This window comes from Choloepus didactylus, chromosome 17 (genome assembly GCF_015220235.1).
Source record: "Choloepus didactylus isolate mChoDid1 chromosome 17, mChoDid1.pri, whole genome shotgun sequence".
Lineage (NCBI taxonomy): Eukaryota > Metazoa > Chordata > Mammalia > Pilosa > Megalonychidae > Choloepus > Choloepus didactylus.
Genome location: NC_051323.1, coordinates 6,819,766 through 6,839,933, shown reverse-complemented (window position 1 = coordinate 6,839,933; position 20,168 = coordinate 6,819,766). Strand labels below are relative to the sequence as shown.

The 20,168-nt window shown below is 40.3% G+C and overlaps 1 protein-coding gene across 1 annotated transcript in view; it reads left to right on the top strand.

The window, feature by feature from the left end:
• Positions 1-20,168, top strand: part of KCMF1 (potassium channel modulatory factor 1) — an 89,450-nt gene that overhangs the window by 27,088 nt on the left and 42,194 nt on the right. The gene's annotated exons all lie outside the window — the stretch shown is intronic.

Genomic DNA, 20,168 nt, shown 5'->3' with positions numbered 1-20,168 from the left:
TGACCAGGAGCAACAGGTCAGAGCAGCACATTCCATGGAGTAAAACGAGGGTCCTCAGCTACACCTCTCTCCTGGAGGTGCGACAGGAGCATCATTAGCACATCACCAAGACAGCCAAGTCCAGATAAGAAGCTGGGCCTGGGGGATTCTGTCCCTAGATTACAAAGAATGGGCACTACTGTATGATTCGATTTATATACAGATATCCAGTAATATGTATATGTGTACAAACTCAGCACAATCTAGAATGTTGGAAGTCAGGAGAATAGATTGGGGTAGATACCAGAAGGGGCATGAGGGGGACATTTGGAATTCTGGTACTATTCCATTACTCAATCCAGGTGTTGGCTACACAGGATGTGTTCATGAAAACCAAGCTGTGCATTTATGATTGGAGTACTTTTCTGTATGTGTGTTACTCTTGCGTAAACAGTTTAAAACAGTACCGTGGCCTCAGGACCTGGGGGTGACATGCCCAGTGTTTCTGGCTCTTGGATGTCACTCTCCAGTGAGGACTAGGCGCCCTCCTCATCTGCTGCATGGCTTCTTATCCCGGGTTCTCCCTTCAACAGCCTGCTGATGATTTCCATTGCTTCTCTTTTGTACTGGATCTCGGGTTCCTGCATTTCAACTCCTTGTTTGTTTTTCTCCCTCTCTCTGATAGCACATGCTTCTATAGCTTCTAGAGAAAGGGTGCATGGAAAGTAATTTTTTGAGAACTTAGTGTCTGAACATGTTGTTCTACTCATGCTTGAAGAATAGCTTTGCTAAGTATAGAATTTTTTTTTTTCAGCTGTTTTTTTTTTTTTTTTCATTTTTATTGAGATTGTTCAGATACCATACAATTATCCAAAGATCCAAAGTGTACAATCACTTGCCCCTGGGTACCCTCATACAGCTGTGCATCCATCACCACACTTAATTTTTGTTCAATTTTTAGAAACTTTTCATTACTCCAGACAAGAAATAAAGTGAAAGATGAAAAAAGAAAAAAAGAAAAGGAAACTCTAAACCTCCCCTATCCCTAACCAACCCCCCTCAATTGTTGACTCCTAGTATTGATATAGTACATTTGTTACTGTTTATGAAAAAATGTTGAAATACTACTAACTGTAGTATATAGTTTGTAATAGGTATATAGTTCTTCCCTATATGCCCCTCTATTATTAACTTCTAATTGTATTGTCATACATTTGTTCTCGTTCATGAAGTGATTTCTAGTATTTGTACAGTTGATCGTGGACATTGCCCACCATAGGATTCAGTTTTATACATTTCCGTCTTTTGACCTCCAACTTTCCTTCTGGTGACATATATGACTCTGAGCTTCCCCTTTCCACCTCATTCACACACCATTCGGCGCTGTTAGTTATTCTCACATCTTGCTACCAACACCCCTGTTCATTTCCAAACATTTAAGTTCATCCTAATTGAACATTCTGCTCATACTAAGCAAGAGCATCTACATTTCTTCCACAAGGCAGGAGGGAGAGTCAAAGAAGGTAGAGAGGCAAAAGGAAGAGGAAACAAAAAAAATGACAGCTAGGAAGCAGCAAAAGGAAAAATAACCTTAAATCAAAGTAGAATAAAGAATCAGACAACACCACTAATGTCAAGTGTCTAACATGCCTCCCCTATCCCCCCCTCTTATCTGCATTCACCTTGGTATATCACCTTTGTTACATTAAAGGAAGCATAATACAATGATTCTATTAGTTACAGTCTCTAGTTTATGCTGATTGCATCCCTCCCCCAATGCCTCCCCATTTTTAACACCTTGCAAGGTTGACATTTGCTTGTTCTCCCTCGTAAAAGAACATATTTGTACATTTTATCACAATTGTTGAATACTCTAGATTTCACCGAGTTACACAGTCCCAGTCGTTATCTTTCCTCCTTTCTTGTGGTGTCTCACATGCTCCCCATCTTTCTCTCCCAACCGTATTCATAGTTATCTTTGTTCAGTGTACTTACATTGTTGTGCTACCATCTCCCAAAATTGTGTTCCAAACCTCGCACTCCTGTCTTCTATCACCCTGTAGTGCTCCCTTTAGTATTTCCTGTAGGGCAGGTGTCTTGTTCACAAAGTCTCTCATTGTCTGTTTGTCAGAAAATATTTTAAGCTCTCCCTCATATTTGAAGGACAGCTTTGCTGGATACAGGATTCTTGGTTGGTGGTTTTTCTCTTTCAGTATCTTAAATATATCACACCACTTCCTTCTTGCCTCCATGGTTTCTGCTGAGAGATCTGCACATAGTCTTATGAAGCTTCCTTTGTATGTAATGGATTGCTTTTCTCTTGCTGCTTTCAGGATTCTCTCTTCGTCTTTGACATTTGATAATCTGATTATTAAGTGTCTTGGCGTAGGCCTATTCATATCTCTTCTGTTTGGAGTACGCTGCGCTTCTTGGATCTGTAATTTTATGTCTTTCATAAGAGATGGGAAGTTTTCATTGATTATTTCCTGTATTATTGCTTCTGCCCCCTTTCCCTTCTCTTCTCCTTCTGGGACACCAATGATACGTACATTATTGTACTTTGTTTCATTCTTGAGTTTCCGGAGACGTTGCTCATATTTTTTCATTCTTTTCTCCATCTGCTCCTTTGCATGTAGGCTTTCAGGTGTTTTGTTCTCCAGTTCCTGGGTGTTTTCTTCTGCCTCTTGAGATCTGCTGTTGTATGTTTCCATTGTGTCTTTCATCTCTTGTGTTGTGCCTTTCATTTCCATAGATTCTACTAGTAGGTTTTTGAACTTTTGATTTCTGCCGTATACATGTCCAGTGCTTCCTTTACAGCCTCTATCTCTTTTGCGATATCTTCTCTAAACTTTTTGAATTGATTTAGCATTAGTTGTTTAAATTCCTGTATCTCAGTTGAAGGGTACGTTTGTTCCTTTGACTGGGCCATAACTTTGTTTTTCTTAGTGTAGGTTGTAATTTTCTGTTGTCTAGGCATGGTTTCCTTGGTTATCCAAATCAGGTTTTCCCAGACCAGAACAGGCTCAGGTCCCAGAGGGAAGAAATATTCAGTATCTGGTTTCCCTGAGGGTGTGTCTTAGAAAATTGCTCCACCCTTGGATGCCTCAGGTCACTGTGCTTTTCTGCCCAGCAGATGATGCCTGTTAGCCTATAATTCTTGACTGGTGTGAGGAGGTGTGGCCCTGTTCCCCCAGGCTCTGGGGTCTGGTTCTGAATGGAAAGGGCCCCACCCCTTTCCTCCTAGAGAAGACAGACCCCCCAAGTGGGGTCATTAGCATTTCAATGGTCTTGCTCTCTGCTTGTGGTGTCTCCACCCTTCCCAGAGTCACAGCCCTGGAAACTGAAAATGACTGGGGCTTTCTCCACTGAGCCAAAAAAGAAACAGATAGTCCCCTTCAGACCCAGTCAAGGCGACCCTCCGGCTCTCCCAGGTCAGTCGTCACCCAAAGCCTCTGTCTGTTTTTTGGGGCTGCGTACCTGTAGTGAGCAGTACACACTCGCTACTTAAAACCCCAGGTGGAGCTCAGCTGAGCTATATTCGCTTGCTGGGAGAGAGCTTCTCTGTGGCACCACGAGGCTTTGCAGCTCGGGCTATGGGGGAGGGGGTCTCCCGACCTGGTTCCGCAGGTTTTACTTACAGATTTTATGCTGTGTTCTCGGGCATTCCTCCCAATTCAGGTTGGTGTATGATGAATGAATGGTCTCGTTTGTCCCCCCGCAGTTATTCTGGATTATTTACTAGTTGTTTCTGGTTTTTTGTAGTTGTTCCAGGAGGACTACTTAGCTTCCACTCCTCTCTATGCCGCCATCTTGCCCGAGTCTCCTAAGTATAGAATTTTAATTGGGAAATCCTTTCCTTCAGAACTTTGATGGCATTAGTGCATAGCCTTTTAGTGTCCAGTGTTGCTGTGGAAAATGTCAGATCCTTGAACTTTGTTTGTAGTCTTCCTGTGCCCCTTCTTGGAAGCTAGTAGAATCTCTTTTTTGTGCCTGTTCTCTGGAGGTGATGGGTGTCTCTTCTCATCCGTTGTCTTGGGTGCACCTCTTCTTTCTAGAAATAATTTAGTTAGTTAATCCACTTTATTGCCAGTGGTGCTCTGAGTTCCCTAAGTCAAGAGACTGTGGTTTACTGTCTTCAGTGAATTAACTTCCACTCTCCACTTAAAGTAGAATATATGTGAGAGAGACAACTTAGAAGTATAACCGCTTCTCAAAGAACTTTTCCCATCCTCCATGTCTCAGCAATTCTCCACCTTAATGGTAGTTCCAGCAGGACCTGATGTTGCCAGAACTGGGCATTGTGGTAAATCTGCACTGTAAATTGGATGGTTTCTTAGCTTTCCGCTTCACCCATATTTAGGATTCAGCTCTTTCCACTCTCCTAACTCCGTTACCACTAGCCATCTGCTTTCGAACTTCCAAAATTTTGTTGCTATTGTTTACGCTTGTCTCCCTATCCTTGTGGGATTGTCTTTTTTTTTTTTTTTTAATTTAATTACTGTATTTTAAGTGTTTCAGAAGGGAACAAAATTAGATCTTAACTTGCGACTGTTCTAGACCATCATTTTCGCAACATCATGAGCCAGCATCTTAGATGCCATTGACCCGGCACAACGGCAGGCCAGTAGTCACATGACCACTTGAAATGTGGCTAGTGCCACTAAAGAACTGAGTTTTAAATTTTGTTTAATTTTAACAAATTAAATTTAGGTAAACACATGTGGCTAGAGGCTATCCTATTGGACAGCACAGGTCCAGTGCTGGTTAAGTGGGAGTTGGAGTTGAAGTTCTATCAGTAGGTCTATAATAAGGGAGAATTTTTCATTTTCTTCTGCCTGATTTATTTATCTGTTCATTTACATCAGTGTGGACTCTTGGAATTCTACATTATTCAGTGGGTTATAATCTGTTATTTTATTACTTATTTTGATGCTCAAATTGTTTTGGATTTGACCAGTTTGAAACCCCTTCAAACTGGTGTGTTTTTTTTTTTTAAGCAGTTTTACTGAGTTACATTCACACACCATACAGTTCATCCAGAGTGTTTGTACAATCCATGGCTGACAGTATATTCATAGAGTTGCATATTCATCACCCACCACAATCAATTTTAGAACATTTTCATTACTCCAAAAAGAAAAACCAGATACCCTTTATATCCCCTTATTGACACTTGGCGTCAGTGTTGGACCTTTCCGTGTCCTTTTTTATGAATCATTCCTTTTGGAACTGGATATTACAGGTTCATGTACTTTCCCTGCCCCAACACCTGTAATCTGTTTCTCCAAGGAGCTCTGGTTCCTCCCAGTGGAGGGTGATATTTGGAAACCAAGATCTGGGTGCTCATTGCTACTGGGATGTCATTGCTTCTGGAACCTCTCAGCTGACAACACATTTTTTTTTTAATTCATTTCATTGAGATATATTCACATACCACGCAGTCATACAAAACAAAGCGTACATTCAGTTGTTCACAGTACCATTACATGGTTGTGCATTCATCATCAAAATCAATCCCTGACACCTTCATTACCACACACACACAAATAACAAGAATAAAAATTAAAGTGAAAAAGAGCAATTAAAGTAAAAAAGAACACTGGATGCCTTTGTTTGTTTGTTTTCCTTCCCCCGTTTTTCTACTCATCCACCCATAAACTAGACAAAGGGGAGTATGTTCCATATGGCTTTCCCAATCACATTGTCATCCCTCATAAGCTACATTTTTAAACAATCGCCTTCAAGATTCATGGGTTCTGGGTTGTAGTTTGATAGTTTCAGGTATTTACTGCTAGCTACTCCAATTCACTAGAACCTAAAAAGGGTTGTCTAAAGTGTGCGTAAGAGTGCCCACCAGAGTGACCTCTCGGCTCCTTTTAGAATCTCTCAGCCACTGAAGCTTATTTCATTTCCTTTCACATCCCCCTTTTGGTCAAGAAGATGTTTTCCATCCCACGATGCTGGGTCTAGATTTCTCCCCGGGAGTCATATTCCACATTGCCAGGGAGATTCACTCCACTGGGTGTCAGATCCCACGTAGGGGGGAGGGCAGTGATTTCACCTTTCAAGTTGGCTTAGCTAGAGAGACAGGGCCACATCTGAGCAACAAAGAGGCATTCGGGAGGAGGCTCTTAGGCACAATTATAGGGAGGCCTAGCCTCTCCTTTGCAGCAACAGTCTTCAGAAAGGCAAGTCCTGTGGTAGAGGGCTCAGCCCATCAAACCACCAGTCCCCTATGTCTGTGAGCGTATCAGCAACCATCGAGGTGGGGAAGCCCAACACCCCTGCATTCTCCACCAGCTCCTCAAGGGGTCTGCATAGTTTTTTCATTTTTTTTTTTTAATTAACTATATCAAAAAAAAATTTTTTTTTAAGATACACAATAAAAAAACATTTCAAACAAACCATAACAAGGGAGTAAGAAAAAGACAGCTAACCTAAAATAACTGCTTTACTTCCAACATGTTCCTACTCTACCCCGAGAAAATAACCTAATATAGCAACATTTCTGTGAACTTGTTCCTGCCATACCCATCAGAAATTAACAAACCATAGTCATTCCTGGGCATTCCCAGAACGTTAAATTTACCCACCGTAGCTTATCTGTTCTTATTGGGTTATCTTTCCCCCTTCATTAATTGCTCTCTATCGCTAGTTCCCCTACATTCTACGTTATAAACCATTTATTTTAGGAGTGTGTTGTTTAACCTCCAGGTGTTTGTGAATTTTCTAAGTCTCTGATGGTTATTGACTTCTAATTGTATTCCATTGTGGTCAGAGAATGTGCTTCAAATAATTTCAATTTTTTTTTTCCAATTTATTGAGGCTTGTTTTATGTCCCAGCATATGGTCTATTCTGGAGAAAGTTCCGTGATCACTAGAGAAGATTGTGTATCCTGGTGATTTGGGACGTGATGCTCTATATATGTCTGTTAAATCAAATTCATTTATCCGATTGTTTAGGTTTTCACTTTCCTTATTGGTCTTCTGTCTGGTTGATCTATCTGTAGGAGAAAGTGATGTGTTGAAGTCTCCCAGTCTCCCACAATTATTGTGGAAACACCCATTGCTTCCTTTAGTTTTGCCAGTGTTTGTCTCACGTATTTTGTGGCACCATGATTGGGTGCATAAACATTTATGATTGTTATTTCTTCTTGTTGAATTGCCCCTTTTATTTGTATGCATTGGCCTTCTTTGTCTCTCATAACGTCCTTGCATTAAAGTCTATTTTATCTGAGATAAATACTGCTACTCGGTTTCTTTTGGCTGTAGCTTGCATGAAATATTTTTTCCATCCTTTCATTTTCAATTTCTTTGTGTCCCTATGTCTAAGATGAGTCTCTTGCATGCAACATATTGATTGTTCATATTTTTTGATCCATTCTGTCAATCTGTATCTTTTTTTTTAATTTAATAAATTTTATTTTGAAATAAATTCAATCTTACAGGAACAGTTGCAAAAACAGTACAAACCCCATACATAGAACTCCATCATACCCCGACCCCCCTCCCCCAATACCCCGATCCACCACCTTTAACATCCTGTCACAGCACCATTTCTTTCTTTCCCTCCCTCTCTCCCTCCCTCCCTCGCTATCATCCGTCATCTATTGCTCTGTCCTCTGAACATATGAGAGCAAGCTGCACATATCTTAGAACAAACAATAGAATTCACATATACCTTTCCCATGGACAAGAACATTCTTTTATGCAATCTCATTAAGCACAGCTAAGAAGTTCAAGAAATTCAACATTAATACAAAGCTTACATTCTGTATTTCTTTTTTTTTTTTCTTGTGTTCTGTCTGTGTCCCTTTGAGCCTTCTCTCCTCCATCCTCAGATCCCATTGAGAATCATCCTTGGCATTTAATTGTCATCTATTTAGACTGTCTTTTTTTTTTTTTCAATTGTGGAAACATGTATGTAGCCTAAATCTTCCCATTCCACCCCCTCCCTAGCATTCCATTAGTGGGATTAATCACATTTAGAATGTTGCAATTCTATCACCTTCCCACCATCCATTTCTAGAAGTTTCCCTTCACCCCAAACAGAAGCCCTACACTCATTTCTTAACTCCCCATTGCCCCTTCCCCCACTTCTCAGAACCCCTACTCTACTTTTCATCTCTATGGTCTTATTCTGATACTTTCTTTGTGTTTACCGTGGGGCTTAAATTTAACCTCTTAAATCTATAACAATCTTGTTTTTCTTTGATACCAACTTAACTTCAATATGACACGTAAACTATGTTCCTATACTCCATCATTCCCCCACATTTATGTAGTTCTTGTCAAAAATTACATATTTTACATTTAGTCCAAAACCACTGATTTATCATTAAAGTTTATGTATTTTAGATCCTGTAGGAAATAAATAGTGGAGTTATAAATCAAAAGTACAGTAGTATTAGTATTTATATTTACCATGTGATCTTTACTGGAAATCTTTATTTCCTCATGTAGTTTCAGTCAATTGTTTAGTGTCCGTTCCTTTCAGCCTGCTTAACTCCCTTTAGCGTTTCTTACAAGACTGATTACTGGTGATGAAGTCCCTCAGCTTTTGATTATCTGGGAATGTTTTCATCTCCCCCTCATTTTTATCCTCCAGGTGTTTGTGAATTCTCCAAGACTCTGATGGTTATTGACTTCTATTTGTATTCCATTGTGGTCAGAGACTGTGCTTTGAACAAATTCATTTTTTTTTTTTTTTTTTTTTAATTTATTGAGGCTTGTTTTTATGTCCCAGCATACGGTCCATTCTGGAGAAAGATCCGTGATTACTAGAGAAGAATGTGTGTCCCAGTGACGTGGGATGTAATATTCTATATATGTCTGTTAAAATTCTCTGTATCACTCTCCCCTTCCTTTGTTTCTCTGTCAGTAGGGCTCTCTTTAGTATCTGAAGTGGGACAGGTCTTTTATTAGCAAAATCTCTCAGCATTTGTTTGTCTGTGAAAAATTTAAGCTCTCCCTCAAATTTGAAGGAGAGTTTTGCTGGATAAGTATTCGTGGTTAGAAATTTTTCCCTCTCAGAATTTTAAATATGTCATGCCACTGCCTTCTTGCCTCCATGGTGGCCGCTGAGTAGTCACTACTTAGTCTTATGTTGTTTCCTTTGTATGTGGTGAATTGCTTTTCTCTTGCTGCTTTCAGAACTTGCTCCTTCTCTTCAGTATTTGACAGTCTGATATGTCCTGGAGTGGGTTTATTTGGATTTATTCTTTTTGGAGTTCACTGGGCATTTATGCTTTGTATATTTATATTGTGTAGAAGGTTTGGGAAGTTTTCCGCAACAATTTCTTTGAATAGTCTTTCTAGACCTTTACCTTTCTGTTCCCCTTCTGGGACACCAATGAGTCTTATATTTGGACGTTTTATTTTATCTATCATATCCCTGAGGTCCATTTCAATTTTTTGGATTTTTTTCCCTTTTCTTTCTTTTGTTCTCTCATTTTCCATTCTTTGGTCCTCAAGGTCGCTGATCATTGTTCAGCTTCCTCTAGTCTTATACTATGAGTATCCAGAATCTTTTTAATTTGGTCAACATTTTCTTTTATTTCCATAAGATCATCTATTTTTTTATCTACTTTTGCAATTTCTTCTTTATGCTCTTCTAGGGTCTTCTTCATGTACTTTATATCCTGTGCCATGCTCTCATTGTTCATCTTTAGTTCTTTCATTAATTGCTCCAAGTACTGTGTCTCCTCTGATCTTTTGATTTGGGTGTTTGGGTTTAGATTATCCGTGTCGTCTGGTTTTTTCATATACTTTAAAATTTTCTATTGTTTTTGGCCTCTTGGCATTTGCTTTACTTGATAGGGTTCTTTTAGGATATGTAGGAGTATTCAAAGACTAATCTCTGATTTGTCAGATCAACAGCTTGGTGATGTACACTTTAACTAACCTGCAGATGGCGTCCGTGAGTCACCTATTCCCCTCAAGTCAGTTCTCCCAACTCTGTCTTTGTGGTGTGTGGGGGTCTGATTCTTGTGGGGTCCAGTTGGTGCACCAAGTTTGGGTGTGTTGTTGCTGTTGTCTGCCGTGAATGTGGGGCGTGTGTCTGGACGGTTAGGGAGGGAGGGCAGCTTTAATAATCAAACCTTCCAGGTGTTCCTGCAGATTCTAAACCTTCATTTCAGTTGCGCCACAGATTGTTTCTGCTGCTGACCCACAAGTCCTTGGTATTGGCTTATGGTCCCTGGGATTTCTGAGTGGGTCCCTTTTCCAAGCTGTGCCCTTCTAGGGCCTCTGCTGAGGGAAGGTTGTGCTATGTCACAAGTGCACGCCGTCCCTCAAGGGAAGTTCTGGGCCGCCGGGCCGTGTAGGTGCATTCCGAGCCTGCTGTAAGGATGGCTGTATGGGCCGTGCCAGTTTCCCCCTTTTCACACAGCTCCGCCTTCCCAGCTCCGGGACAATTAGCTGTGGGTGTGCGAAAGGCTATTGTCTGCGCCCGACACTGTGGTGTGTGCGTGTGCCACTGGAAACACCCCCCATCACACTGGGTTTTTTGTCACGGCTCTGGGCTGTGGCACCAGCATGGGGCAGGAGCGTTCCCAGCCCACTAGGAAGATGGCTGCAAGGGGCATGGGTTTTTTCCCCTTTTGGCTAACCTCTGCCTTTCTCGTTCGAAGACAATTAGCAGCAGGTGCGTGAAAGGCTGTCCTCCACGCCAGATATTGAGGCATTTGCACAGCCCATTCCTGCCGCGCTTCATTGTGCAGTTCTTGCTGCCATATCTGCAGCCACTTTTGGGTTTTTTAAAAAAAAGAACCAGTCCGTCTCCAAACACCAACCCTCGGTTTCCCCACACCACAGCGCGGCTGCCGGATACTCAGTGGCTCACTCACTCATTTCAGAACGCAGACTCCCGGTTTCACCAAGGTCCCTGTGGATTTAACAGACCTTGTCCAGCTGGTGCATTGCTGGAACTGGTGTTCTGGGTCACTTTCTGGCTTTTATCTAGTATTTTTCACGGAGGTGTTTTTTTGCCCTGTGTCTCCTAGCCGCCATCTTAGGTTCTCCCTAATTCAATTTTAATGAGACATAATCAGTTGTTCACAGTATCAGTATACAGTTGTGCATTCATCACCACAATTACCATTGACATTTTAAGTCAGGTTGAGGGGTAGGCTGTCCTGTGCTTTGTAGGATGTTGGTAGCATCCCTAGATGCCAGTTGCTCCCCCACCCATCCCTGGTTTTTTCAGCCAAGAATGTCTCCATACCAAGTGTCCCCTGGTGGTGAGAACCACTTCTTAGACCTTGCATCAGGGGGCAAGAGTATAAAGAATGCCTTGGAGCTGAGAAACAGTGATAACCAGCAGGTACTTTACCTTGGAATGTAAGGGGAGGGAGGGAAAATTGCTTATGTGCCCATGACAGTGCTGCAGTATGATTGATTGTGTGTGTGTGTGTCTGTGCATAAATTTTTTTTTAATTGAGGAAAGGGAAGAGCAGTTGAGTAATCTGTCTGCAGTCAGACAGGATTCATATCCTTGATGATAAAGTTGAGATTTGTTTACATGACCTTAAAGTGGTCTCGAGTTTTCTGGGTTGGTGTTACTGTTAAATGGGCGAACTGCTCTTTTGAGAGTTTCATTTCACAGTCATTATTGATATGTCATAAACCTGGATGCATTTTCTGAATGTTGCCCTGCAAGGCTCGTCCTTACTGACGAGAATCATGGCTGGAAATGTTCATTAATAGAGGGGAGAAGAAATGTGAATAATATTTATATAGAGCCCGTGATTTAGAAATGTATTTGTAAATTTGAGTCAACTTGGTTTCCGAGAGATTCACTTCAAACTGTACCAGCACTGTCCATTTTCCTCATTTTGTATTTATGCTTAGTCCTTTCCTTCATTCTGTTCTGTACTATCATGTATCACTCTCAGTGATAGAAAACATGTCCTCTCTCAAAGGAAATCTCTTAAAGATCATCCAAAGCAACTATTTACTGTCCCTTTCTACTTGCATGTCTCATTTATCACCTTGGACCTAACACATTTAAAATTTGGCTTGCGAGTCTGCTGAACTAGACATAATCCGTGCCTCTGTCCTCCCAGTGCTAGAGCTTCCTCTGTACTTGATGCTAATTTTTCCCAGTCGCACCCAAAGTTTTGTCTGTATAGGTCTCTTTCTTTGAAAAATCAGTGAAGGAAATGGAGCAAACATAAAGGAAAATAATGTACCAATTGAAAGTAGAATCTTTGAGGGTCTGTTCTCCTCAAAAAGAAGAGGAGGTGACTTAATTCTTATCTTGAGTTATGAAGAGGGTTTTTGAGAGGAGGATTTAAAGTAACTGCTCTGTTTATAGGGAACATGGAGCGTTTTCAAGAGTGGATACCTGGGGACTGCTTGTAGGGAGAGCGTGTCAGGGTGGGACTGAATGTGAGCTTCCATTGTCCTCCTCTCCACCCCCCTGCCACCAGAGCAAGTCGTCTCTTACTGCTTTTGTATGTTGGGTATGTTTCTATAGTTTTCTGTCCCTCTCTCTTCATACTGTATTTTAATTGCTTCTTTACTTTTATTTCTCCTTAGACTAAGCACTAAATGGGTACTGTAGGTGCTTAAAAATTTGTGTTGATTGAAATCATGTTAAGATAAGTCAACGCAAAATGGTCTGCTAATGTAGATCCAGGATGCATCTTTTTCCGCTCCAGTAGAAAGCAGTCATGTACCTTGCTTGATGGGGACTCTCACAAATAAAGGTGCAAGCATACTCTAGCTCAAATACCATTACATAAACATTATGTTTTCAGCTCCCTCCTCATTCATCTTGTGGTACATTAAGGATTTCCAGTTTTTCCCCCTTTCCCTCATAACCATTGTGGAAAATCAGTTTAAAAGTCTTTAAGAATAGGCAAAGGAAGGTCCAAAGGGGCAAAGCCCATTTAATTATGTTTCACCCTTTAGTTTGAGATGACATCCTTCTCTCACTCACATCTCTGCTGTCTCTCTTCTCCAGGCCAGAAGCCCTCTGGCGCCCAGGGTCCTTGTTGGCCAAGTCTGTAGAGGGCAGGCATGCAGGCAGTTCCCAGACCCTGGCCGTGCCCAGCCGTGCTGCCTTCCCCTGGCTGCTGCCTGCCAGGCCTGCATCCTGCACTGCGCTCAGCAGGGTCCGGTCCGTGGACACTTAGTTTGACACTCAGTGACATGTTGATATATAGGCATCCCGCTTTAGCTCAAATACTGTTCAGCGAACACTACATTTCCTGCTCCCTTCTCATCCATCTTGCAGTACATTAAGGAAGTGACCAACTTGGGGGAGGGAGGGTCAACTCGTTTACCCATTTATATTCTGTATAAAACCAAAAGCCATCTTACAGTGTTGCAAGTTGAGCAGGGAGCAGGAGTGGGGAGTTTTGTCCGTGTTGTTTGTTTGTTTTTAATTTTTATTTTAATGGAACATGTTAAACATGGACAAGGAAAATATGATATTGCAGATGCAAGTGAATTCCGCCTCATACCCTTTCTTGATTCCATTCTATTTCCCTCCCTCTCTTCCTGCCTCCCACAGCCATCACTCGCAGTTGGTGTATATCACGCCCATCCACATTTGAATGTAGTTTCCACATACGTATGTGTCCATAAACAATTATATAGTGTTGTGTAACACATTTTTAAGTTTACATGAGTTCTGTATATTACATATTCTTTTGTAACATGGTTTTGTGGGGGTTGTGGGGACTTAGACTTGTTGATACTAGTAAGACTAGTTCCTTGGCACTTACTGTTCTAGTATTTCATTATGTGATTGTGTCAGGTATCGTAGGGGGTTAATTCCCATGTCTAAAGATTTCAGTATGCCAGATTTTTTTTTATATGTTTGAAAATTCTGAAAGTGTAAAATAAACTATGTATTTGAGAGGTGCATGTTATTCTGCACTGAGTTGACAAGATGAGGTGAGGCCTGTTTGTAGCTTGAAAAAATTAAAATTTACCATTATCTGGTTTTAGTTACGATTATTTAAATTATTTTGAGATTTAAGTGATATTGCGATGGTAACATTTCTAAACCTTTACCACTGTGGGGCATGAATTTTCAGAAAGATGTGAACGCTGCTCTAGAGTAAGATGTGTGGGACTGTTAACCTGTGGAAATAAAATAAGCATCTGTGAGTGAGCACTGCCTTCTCAACCTCGGGTTCCACTCCAGGGAAGTTACAGAATTGATAAAATTAAGATCTCTTAGAAAACAAAGAGTTGGAGGGGAAAAACATGAACATGACGCTAAATGTATATTCTGTACCATAGTAAATGAAAAGTTCTAAAGTTTCACTTCTGCACCGCCTCAAAAAAAGAGGTCGGATTCTGGTGTGGAAAGACCAGCTTCACTGGGTGCCCAGCCCTTCACCTGAATCCCTGCTTTTGCCTCTTAGTAGGTTGCATGTGCCTGCGGGCTCAGCTTAGTCATCTGTAAAAGAAGGGGAGTTAGCAGGTGATTGGGGCATTGGGGTCCCGAAACCCTGACTGGTTATTGAGGAAACCTTGCTGGGAAGAGATGATCTGGGGGAAATTCTCCTCTGTGGCCGTAAGCCATTTAAAGTTTTTAAAAGTTTCAGACCAGCCCCTTCAGGTTTGGAATTTAATGTTTTTTTTTGTTTTCCCACACTGGTAGTCTCCTTAAGAAGTCTCTGCAAAATGCTTGTGTAATCACTAGATCTTTTCACAGAAATGATCACATTCCCTAAGGGAAGTGTCTTTTGGGGAGGGTTGGAGCCTGAGCCAAGCCATGCCTGCAGGATCTTCAAAAGGGAGCAGTGGTTTTTTGTCCAGCGTGCATTGTGAAAAGCAACCAAACTAAATCGCGCAGTATCAAAATATTGTTTTTTATATTTTTGGTTTTTACATCCAAAATTATCACATACTGTATCTGTGACTGACAACAGATTCCATTCTTAAAAACCTGTTTCCCAGTCTCTTAATTGCTAGTTTGCATCCATGCTCTCCTGGGCTGATGCTGACGCCTGGTGGCGATGCTAGAAGTATTTGGCTCAGTATCTTTACCTAATTTTTTCTCCTCCATGAAACAAGGGCCTACCTGTTGTTCAATCCTGTCTTTTCCCCTCTGTACTTTCATCATTCAGTCATTCTTACATCAAGAGTTTGTTGCAGACACACATTAGTCTCTTTTTGCTCTCTTTTTGAACTGTTACCTAAATATTCTAGGAAAATGTCTCCTTCTCTTTTCATTCATTTCATTCATTCAGCAGATAACTGAATCCCTCCTTTATCCCAAGCACTCCGTACATACCTCCCCTTCCTTCATTTCATGTAACTCAGAAAACAGCTCTAATCATGGCTGAGTATAATAGTAGATTCAGCAAGATAGAAGCATCTCTATTTACTGATAAGAGGTTCTGAAAGACTCACTCAGGAGCAAGTCCATTGTTACTAAGATAGGTTTCTGTTTGCAGGCCAGGAATGCATTTCTACAAAATAGGAGTGTCAGACAGTTCTTTAAAACCGAGCAATTGTTCCCAAATGGACCAACTTCCTCTACAATGAAAACTTTAAAAAATTAGACTTCCCTCTTTGTCAGGCTTCATCAGGAACTCTTAACCTGCCTTTCCCTTCACTCTTTTGGGCAGATTTGAACTGGCTTTTGAATCACCAGAGGTATGGAAGGAGTTTTATCACGTTTCCCACTACCTCATGACTTTGTTGTGAGGATTAATGAAGTAATATATGTAAATTGTCTGCCACATCATAAATAATGAAGGGCGCTGCTGCTAATACACTAGAGCATAAGCTCCACATGGCAGAGGTTTGATTTCATTTCTGTATCCCAGGCAAATATTTTGTTCACTGCTCTTTTCAGGCACATCATAGATGCTTGGTAAATAGTGAAAGGATGGATGGATGATGGATTGCTCCTTATTGTCACATGTCACAGAACTAACAGAATTCTACCAGAAATAACAAAGTGAAAGTAGAAAAGCCAGTTCCCAGAACGGAGAGGGTTTTAAATTGCTGAGTGAATGCATCAGTTTTAAGCACATATACTAAGAGTGAAGAAGATTCATATTGCAAGACCTTCTCTCTATTTTCCCCTATCCACGTGTTCTCCGCATCACCCACTTCTCTACCTGCTTGATCCTGCTCCCCACTGGCTGTATACCCCCTTTCTCATTTCTCTTTCTCTGCTCCTGAAATCGCTTAACACCAGGTCTTTTCTTGAATGTTATCTCTGGGTAGATCTCTCTACCCCATTTTCTCTCCTCTTGAGTCTCTCCCTTAACCACATGGCGTAGATTTTTTAACATACACATGTATAGTTATGTGTATATTTAATAACTTTTTTTCATTCTGTTCTTAATTCTAAAAATAATTAAGTAGAGCTCCTTTTTCTTGAAAAAGATACAGGCCCCTAAAGTTACTTTTTACCTTTGCAAAGCGTAATTGTTTGTATTTCCTCTGTGATTGATTCCTTAGTAGAAGGGCAAGAAGCTTCCACTGATGATACAGGCCCCCAGTTTGTAAAGCCTTACATTTTTCATATCTAATTTGATTACTTCCTCTAGCTTTTTTACTTCTGGAAATAACCTTTGATCATCTTCGTTTAGCAAAACGGTTCTGACTCCTGCTGTTTTTCATTGTTACTATAATTCATTTTTTAAATTGCTTTTGTTCTCATTTGATATCCTCTTCAAAGAGTGTGTGATTTTTCAGCTGCCTGGATTCAAAGATCCTCTTCTTAGGAATTGTCTTTATCATTGTAAAATTATTTTAGTGGCATGGTTCTCTTCAGTTCTCAATATTGATTACTGAATAGCACGTTTAATACATGTACACACATAAAGATAACTTTATTTTTTTTTAAAGTCATACTTGTTAGAGGTGAATGGACCTGGAAGAGATAAAACTCAGACATTTCCCTGGTTAAATGCCCCTAAATTACATGGAAGTAATTTGGAAGTCAGAACAGGTTGTCAGGGACATGGGGCGGACGACAACTCCAGGGCTTCAGATTCCAGGTGGGGTCTGCTTCCTCCTGTGTTCTTTTTCACTGTGTTTCTTGACAGGTAACTTGCCCTTTATTTACCTTCCCTTCCTTCCAACTCTGTTCCCTACCCACAAATTAATTCAAATCAAAAGTAAAAGCCGTATCAAGGATATTTATTCCCCTTTAAAAAGCACTATTTGTCTATCTATATCTATCTATTTCTTAGTTCCATTGTTTTAAAAACCAAGAAAGAAAAAATTACTTTTTACATATTACTTCAGTGACTCTTTAAAAACCTGTTCCCACTAGAGGGCATTCTTTCCTCTGCTTTTCCTTTTTAGTTCATAGCTTTTATATATTTTGCAGACTTGGCATTTACAGAGGTAAATGCAGAGAGGGATTGCCAGGTATTCACTATTCTTTTCATTTAGGTTCTACCTGGTTTCATGTCAGAATTGAAGTTAAACTCTATTTTCTAGCATTTTTGTTTCTCTGTGTAGGAGAACCTGATCAGATGGGGGATCACAAATCTCACTGTAACCCTATGAAGTTGCTTGTGCTAGTTACCATTTTACTTCTTTATGTTGCAATATATCTAAATCTAGACTATTTAAAGGAGAGTAGCATGTTTTATTTTTTGGTTAACTTGGTTTTCTGCAGGGTGTTTAATGGAGTAATGAAACGTATAAACACTTGCTTATTCCAGTGGGTCTCAGTGCTATCCGTGGATCTCCAGTCTTGTCTTTCAAAGCATTATTTTATCTGACATAATATTGTCATGACACACTTTTCTGTAGGAGCTTTAATTCTTAATATCTTAAATATATCTTATAGATATCTCATCATAAGCAACTCAAGTCTTCCTGTCAAGGAATTGATAGTTTTACATGTGCCACATACATGTTCTGTTTCAGATTTCCCTGAGCCTCCTGGCACCAGGTAGAACCACTGGTGTTAATGAAGGGACTGTGCAGAGCTAATGAAAGAGCTGATGATGCGTTTTCTCTAATAGGAAGCAGAGATTACCTGTAGTTGACACTAAGGGAGTACATGTTGTCAGCCTGTGTTATAAAATGGCACAAATTCTGGTGGATATATTTAGAAGGGACTCGGCTTTGAGTGGGGAATCTATGGTCCTTTTCAAAGCTAAATTAGATTTAGGAATTCTTTGTGTGTGTGTGTGTGTGTGTGTGTGTGTGTGTGTGTGTGTGTGTGTTGGGGGCAGGAGCACTGCTGTTGAGAAACTATAGCAAAGTCCATGCATGCTTCTGTGCATTTATGTAGAGACATAGAGCTACCTTCAAGTCAGAAATGGTATGGAATCATCTGTAAAATTAGATATTGACCTAACAAGCTTATGACAACAGATTAGAAGAAATAAAGTGCAGAGCTTTTCAAGCAAACAATGAGAAGGGGATAGCAGGCTATCAGGGAAACTATTCTAAAATATTCTGTAACTTCCCTGGCTTCTTATTCATGGTATGATAATCCTCCCCAAAAAACGCATGCTCTATAGGGTACTTGCCATCATAGAGGAATCTTCCTTGTAGGAGAAACTGCTGAGAACTTACCTGTATAATGTTTGATGGTATGGCTTAAATATATGATGTTTGATGTTTCAAATAATGACCTTGAATTATAAAAATGCTCAATGTCTTTCAGTGTTTAAGAAGCTAGAAAAGATATTTTAGACATTGTTCATCAAAAATAGTTAATACATTTTAATGGAAAACAAAAACAAAAACAAAAAACACACCATTTCTTAAAGGACTAACAGCTACTTAACTCCAGCTGGGTTGTAGGTGAAGCCAAGACTACACCCCCTTACGTGAGTCATGGACATTCAGATTTAGGCAGTTTGGGATTAAATCAGAAAAGTAGAGCCAGCAAACGGCGCAAGCATCATCACCGTTTTACTGAAAATGATAGGGTGTTTAGTAATATCCCAGTCCACAGTTGCCTTGCTTGCTCACTTATACGCATCGGTAGGAATTTCCATCACCGACTGACAAGGCAGGCTTACAGAGTAATGAGAGGCAGGGCACACACCAAAGAGTTGCTGTGTTCAGAGTGGTTTGTCTTCCTGGCACCTTTTTAGCACAGTTCTCACTGCATTTGTTTGGCAAGGTTATCATAACCAGCCACATTAAACTTTCATTTGTGAATCTAAATAGATATTTATCCCTTTTAAATATTTTCAGTGTCATGCTTGTTAAGTTACTTCGACTAAGCTTTTTCCTCAAATATCACCTTTCAGTGGTGCTTTCTTTGCCCACCCAGTCCTTCCCTGCTGTATTTTCTCCATGGTACTAACCTTCTGACATGCTCTGTCACTTCATCGTTTTTGTTTCTCTGTCTCTCTTTACCCACCCAGATGTCAGCTCCATGGAGACAGGGTTTTGTCTGTATTGTTGTGAGCCCAGCACTTATTTCATCATAGGCATCTGTCAATATTTGCTGCCTTTGTGGAAAAACTCCTGCATTGGTGCCCTCCTTGGCTCTCAGTGTAACTTGGTGGAATGTGAGGACAACTTTGGAAATCTCCAGGCTCCTGAAATAATGTATATTACCAATGAGATCAAATTATATAATAGGAAATGTGACAACATAATCTCACTGTATCTGAATAAAATATTGAGCTAGTAATTAAGATTAGCACCTTAAAATTCTAGGACTTCCATGTTGTCTTTTCCTCATTTGATTCTCAGAGCAAACTTGATAAATAAATTGAGCAGAGACCAATATGTGATTTCCTAAAATCTCATAGTTAGAGGCTAATAACAGGATCTCATATTCTTTTTTTTTTTTAATAAAAATTATTCATTTAGTGAACATTTATGGAAACTCTGGTCTGTCAAAACTAAGCTAGTTTTCCACCTTGAACTGACTGCCTGCAGGTTGTTGTAAACAATCCCAGCTTTGGTTTTCTCTTGTTTTTCTTGAGCGGGGAGAGGAGAGATATTAAATAAAACATTTTAAAACGTCAACTTCCATGTGAGATCAAGGAAAGAGATGTTTATTTGGTGTGGGATCTATATTTCCTAAACAATTTAACTCGTACAGTTTGTTCAAATACCATAATTACATGGAACTTTGAATAGGAAGTGAGATATGGCAGGTCTGTATAGGTTAGTGTGAAATAGCGACACATCCCAAAGTAATTTGGGCAGAGAATAAAAATATATATGCAGGATCCCCCTGAGGAGCTGGGGGAAATGTGGAAGTGTTGGACTTCCTCACC